The 5,740-nt window shown below is 44.2% G+C and overlaps 1 long non-coding RNA gene across 1 annotated transcript in view; it reads right to left on the bottom strand.

Moving 5' to 3' along the window:
* Positions 1-4,882, bottom strand: part of LOC121923324 — a 37,571-nt gene extending 32,689 nt beyond the window's left edge. The window contains exon 1 of the long non-coding RNA XR_006102358.1: positions 4,794-4,882. This is a non-coding gene — a long non-coding RNA (uncharacterized LOC121923324). The remainder of the gene's footprint in view (positions 1-4,793) is intronic.
* Positions 4,883-5,740: the final 858 nt, after the last annotated feature.

Raw genomic sequence — 5,740 nt, 5'->3', positions numbered from 1 at the left:
TTCATTTTTCTAATGGAAGGGGGGGTCCGGACCCAAGAATCCCCCCCCTTGGCTACATCCCTGGCAGTGGCGAACATCAGAAAAAAATAAATATAAAATAAATGCAACGATTAACAAAAAACATAACTAAAACAGAAATGAAAGGAAGCAAACAACACAGCAACTTGGCACAAAGCAGCAACGAAATAATAATAATAATAATAATAATAATAATAATAATAATAATAATAATAATAATAATAATAATAATAATAATTGTTAAACGTTTATGGTAATATCCACCAAAGAGACTTCCCATGATATCTAAATACCAGAGCCTGGAAAAGTGAGTTTCAGAGATTACAGTAACAAGAATCCATCCAGCCATGACAGTTGCTCTAAGGTGCATCTACATTGTAGAAATAATGCAATTTGATACCACTTTAACACACCCCTTCCTAAAGAATCCCGGGATTTGTAGTTTTGTGAGGCATCAGCATGCTTTGGCAAAGAAGGCTAAAGACCTTGTAAAACTACAACTCCCAGGATTCCATAGGATGGAGCTACACCACTTAAAATGGTGTCAAACTGCATTATTTCTACAGAGTAGATGCAGCCTAAGAGTTGTAGTCCAAAAATGTAAATTTCTCAGAAGCTTCTTCTTGTCTCTGTTTAGGAGCAGAAAAAGGAATAAACGGATTCATAGCACTGAGAGCTGACTGCCTGAAAGCACCTTCTGTCTGGTTTGTTTTTAAATTTACACGCACAAACACACACACAAATTGTGGGTGTTTTTAAAGACATTTCCTACAGCCATGCAGAGTCCAAAAAATTCGGCAGTCGTGACCTTGCCATAATTGTCCACTTTTACCAGGGACAAAATGTGGAACAAATTCAAGACCAAACTGTAGGACAACTGCAGGACAAAACTCAGGCCAAAATGTAGGACATTGAAGAAAAATGGTGGACCTTAAATGTCCTACATTTTGAGCTGAGTTTTGTCCTGCAGTTGCCCTACAGTTTGGTCTTGAATTTGTCCTACATTTTGTCCCTGGTAAAAGTGGACAATTATGGCAGCCCTAAGTGTGCACCAGAATGTAGCATAATACCCAGTTTATAAGGAGAATCTAATAAAAAGTCATAGACTAGTGAACTATCAAAGCAGTTAGCTTGTTGGACTTTTCCAGGAATGAAAAGAGGTTGTGCTGGAAAGAGAAAATGAGGAACAATCTCATGCCTCCAAAGAGTGTAAGGCCACCAGTTCAAGATTTCCAGGAAGTACTAGGAAGAAGCCCTCTGATCAAAGTCAATAACCTAGTTTTAGCCATTTTCATTAACTACCAGGAGCAGCCCTTTTAGAGAGCTACAGCTTCTTAATTGCCTATTAAGGACCAAAATGGTTGCACTATCCAACAGGGATTGCTCACAGTGCTATTAAGCTTCCAGGGAAAATCCACCTCACTCCACATACACACACAATGAGAAGTGTAGCTAAACTCAAGAGGGGACAGAGAGGTAGGAGACCCCATCCTCACTGCAATTTTTTATTTTTAAAGGATCTTTGCTAACAAGGGGCATATGGGTGTGTATGTCTGGACAGTGAAGAAAGCTGCAGACAAAAATTGCAGTCACATCTCTAGGTACTCAATGGATGGCACGTTTCCTCTTTTTGCCCTGTAAAGAAAGTTTAAGAGTTTCAGCACCACACATTTCTGAAGTTCAAGTTTCAAATAGCCCTTGAAGAAGGCCTATGAGAGTATAAACAGACTGGAATGCTTTGGGCTTTGAGGCATGTCTCAAGTAGGAAAAATAAAATTCAACTCATTTGAAATGTGGTTCTGGAGGAGAGTTCTATGGGTAGCATGAGTTCCTAAAATGATAAATGAATGAGTCTGAGAGCAAATCAAGCATTAACTCTTCATAGAAGTGAAGATGACTAAATTCTAATCTGCACTGCAGAAATAATGCAGCTTGATAGTGCTTTAACTGCCATGGCTCAGTGCTATGGAATTATGCAATCTGTAGTTGCGGCACCAGAGCTCTCTGACATAGAATGTTAAATATCTCGCAAAACTACAAATCCCAGAATAACATAGCATTGTGCCATGGTGGTTAAAGTGCTGTCAAACTGCACTCTGCAGTGCAGATTAGACCAAAACCAAAACTGTCTTACTTTGGATAGACAATATAAACCGCGAATTTGTAATCAAAACTCATTATTGTTATGCGAAGATTTCTATTACTATTATATATATATATATATATATATATATATATATCACAAATCGATCTGTAATTGATTTGCCTATAAGAATTTGAATAAGTGTACTGTATTATGTACTATATAGATTAATAAAATTTACTTTAAAAAATACTTTGAACATATCATGTGATGACATGACTTACAGGAAATGATCATGAAGCTTGTAAAGTGGAAGGCAGCAGGAAAAGAGGAAGAGTGCATTCCAGATGGATAGAGTCAATCAAGGAAGCCAGGGCCCTGAGTCTGCAAGACCTGAACAGGGCCATGGATGCCTGGGGCTCTCGCAGGTCTTTCATTCATAACATCACCATAAGTCTAAGTTGACCATAGAGCAAATAACAATAAAAGAGGGGTGTGACTCCCATTGGACTATGAGGGGGCCAGCACCTTCCACACCCTTAGACCCTGTCCTGACAGCCATTAGGCTATGGGAAGAGGATTTGCACTCCTTACCCCTCAACTGAGGGCTAGCATGGTGTGGTGGTTTAAGCATTGGACTAGGACTCTGGGGATGAAGATCTGAATCCCACTCGTCTGTGGAAACCCACTGGCTGATCTTGGGCACGTCACATGTTCTCCGCCTCAGGGGAAGGCAAGTGCAAATCCCCTCTGAAGAAATCTTGCCAAGAAAACCCCATGATAGGGTCCGCCATAAGCCAGAAACAACTTGAAGGCCCACAACACAAATGCACACAGAGTGTGGCCTTGGGGCTGCCATAAATTGGAAGGCACACAACAACAACAACAACAACAACAACCCTTAGGTGGCACCTCTTCTCTAGTCCTGGTTCCACTAACACCCAGACTGCTGCAGGATGACCAAATGTCCTAGCCGCAAAGGAGGAAAGTCACCATAAGAAAAATGGAGAACATTGAACATGACCGAATAAAAGCTAAAAACTCTCACGGAAATATAAAACCCTGCTTCTTTGGCTGCATCCACACTGCAGAAATAATCCAGTTTGAAGCCATTTTCACCACTGTGGCTCAGTACTATGGAATTCTGTGAACCATAGTTTTGTGAGACATGTTTTTCACTGTGTGTTTTAACTTATAATGTTTAATTATTATTTTTTAACTTTTTGTAATTAACTTTTTTTTAGTAACTTCTGTCTTTTTTCAATTATTCTGTCTTTTTCAATTATGGTAACCCACCTCGTAACCCTCATTGTGGGAGCAAGGCGGGATAGAAAACCTTGAAATAAAATAAATAAGAACAATAAAAATTAGCCTTCTCTGTGAAGAGAGTTCTGGTGCCACAAGAAAGATTCCCTGAATTCCACAGCACCAAGGCATGGAAATTGGGGTCAAACTATATTATTCCTGCAGTGCAGATGAAGCCTTTAGCCATGCTCCAAATTGGGAAAGCTTTGGAATTCCTCCTGGAGAGAAGGCTGAAATGTGGGGCATGAGGTCCTGGAAAAGGAGGACCTGTGGTCACCCCTGGCCTTTGCAGCTGCAGGGGAGGGATCGGAGGGGCAGGGAATGAATGCACCCCCTTTTTATAATACACACACACACACACACACACATTATTATTAATTATTATTATATTACATCATATATATAATATACTATATTATATTATTATTAATTGTAATATAATATATATTATAATATTATAATTAATTACTATTATATTATATATTTTATTATTATTATTGGCTCTCTTTCCCACTCTCCGGTTGCAACGCTAGAGGGCCATCTCTTCCCTTCCTTGCCAAGGAAAGGGAGCAAGGGAAAATGCAAAAGAAGAAGAAGAAGAAGCAGCCTCATCTGAATGCTCAGATGGCAGCAAAGCAAGGGAGGGGGAGAGAGAAGAGAAAAGAGAATCCTGGAAAGGCGAAGATGGTGTCAAGATCTGCAGAAGGAAGGAAAGGGGTTGCAAGGCGATGGATCTTCCAAGGTGGAAGAGGAAGGGAAGCAAAAAGGAATCCGTGGTGCCTTTTTCTGGAGGGGGGAGGGAGGGGTGGGGAGGCGCTCCATTATTTGGGATGGCGTCTCTCTCTCTCTCTCTCTCTTTCTGCCCTGTAAATCTGCCAAGCGAAAATTGCACCATCGGAGTCTAAAACTTCAGTGGGTGGGGACCCGGCGGGTGCTTCCTTAAACAGGCAGCAGGAGCAGGAGAAGCAGCAGCAGCAGCAGCAGCCAAGGCGAAGGGAGCAGCGAAGGGCCAGGAGCCACAGCAGAAGGGCCAGCCGGGTGCCCAGGAGGGGGTCCCTGGCACCTGGGCACACCACGCAGCAAACTTTCCAGGGAGCCTTCCTCGCCGCCGCCGCAAGTTGGAGGAGCCTTGGAACCGGAGTCACGCCAGAAAGAAGGGGCCTCTCCCCAGCCCACCCCCCGGGCCCCGCTTCCCTGGGATGTCACTCCCACGCCCCTTTGCCCCCCTCCCTTTTTCATGCACTTCTGGACATGTCTCCCCCTTCTCCTCCTTTTTCTCCTTCTTCTGCTTCCCCGCCCTTTATTAACACGCGGGAAGAGTGTGTCACCACCACCACAACACCCACCCGGCTTGGGAAAGCCATATAGATCTATATTGGGATCTTACCCCAATCTGCCTCCCCCTCTTTAGGCTTTTTTCACCCCCGACCGCGTCCCAACCGAGAAGCCGCTTCGTTTGCTGGACCCCTTGACAGAAGGTAAGAAGGAAGGCTGTCTGCGGGGGGGGGGGGAAGAAGGGCTGTACTACGCACGCGTGGCTTGCCTGGGATGAAGTATTTTTTTATTATTATTATTATTATTATTATTATTATTATTATTATTATTTTATTATTATTTCTCTTGGAAGACTGGTCAGTTTCTCTCCCCGCGTGTCCACTTCGCGATATTAATGTCAGAGGGAACTGGGGAAGGCGCGCGTTAACTTTCAACCGGGTTTGTCGCGGAATAAAGTCGCTTTTGACCACCTTCCACAGCTCAGGCGTTGTCGGAAGGGCCAAGTACACGCAGGGAAGGTATCTCGGCCTAAGGAACGGGAAGGAAGAGAAAGAGAGAGGGGTCTTCCTTGTTCCGACGGGATCCCTGTGGTCAAGGCACCCCGACACGTGTCGGGCCTCTGGATGGGAAAACAAGCGAACCGCCCACGCCCCCCCAAAGCCTTCTAGTTGGGATGCCAGAGGTCCAGAACACACACCGAAGACGTATAATCCGGGTTGAGACTGCTTTAACTGCTCTGGCTCTTTGCTATGGAATTCTGGGAGCTCCGCTCCGCTCTGGGCCCCACAACAAACTCCAACTCCCAGAATTCCATAGCAAAGAGCCAGACAAAGAGTTAAAGCGGAGCCAAACCGGGATATTGCTACAATGTGGACACAGCCTGTGAAATCCTTCCGACTTTGTATCCCCTGAAGCAATTCCTGGCGGCCGTCCTCCTTGTGGGGGGTTTGGGGCTGGGTCTTTGCGGGCGAGATGAGAAGTTTGTGCCTTCAACTGGCCTACAAAGTCCCAGTTCCCGGCCCCTATGACTTTCCCTGGGCGCCGCTCCGCCAAGAAAAG

The sequence above is a fragment of the Sceloporus undulatus genome, chromosome 2, assembly GCF_019175285.1.
Source record: "Sceloporus undulatus isolate JIND9_A2432 ecotype Alabama chromosome 2, SceUnd_v1.1, whole genome shotgun sequence".
In the NCBI taxonomy this organism is placed as follows: domain Eukaryota; kingdom Metazoa; phylum Chordata; class Lepidosauria; order Squamata; family Phrynosomatidae; genus Sceloporus; species Sceloporus undulatus.
This window is presented reverse-complemented; position numbering and strand designations above follow the sequence as displayed.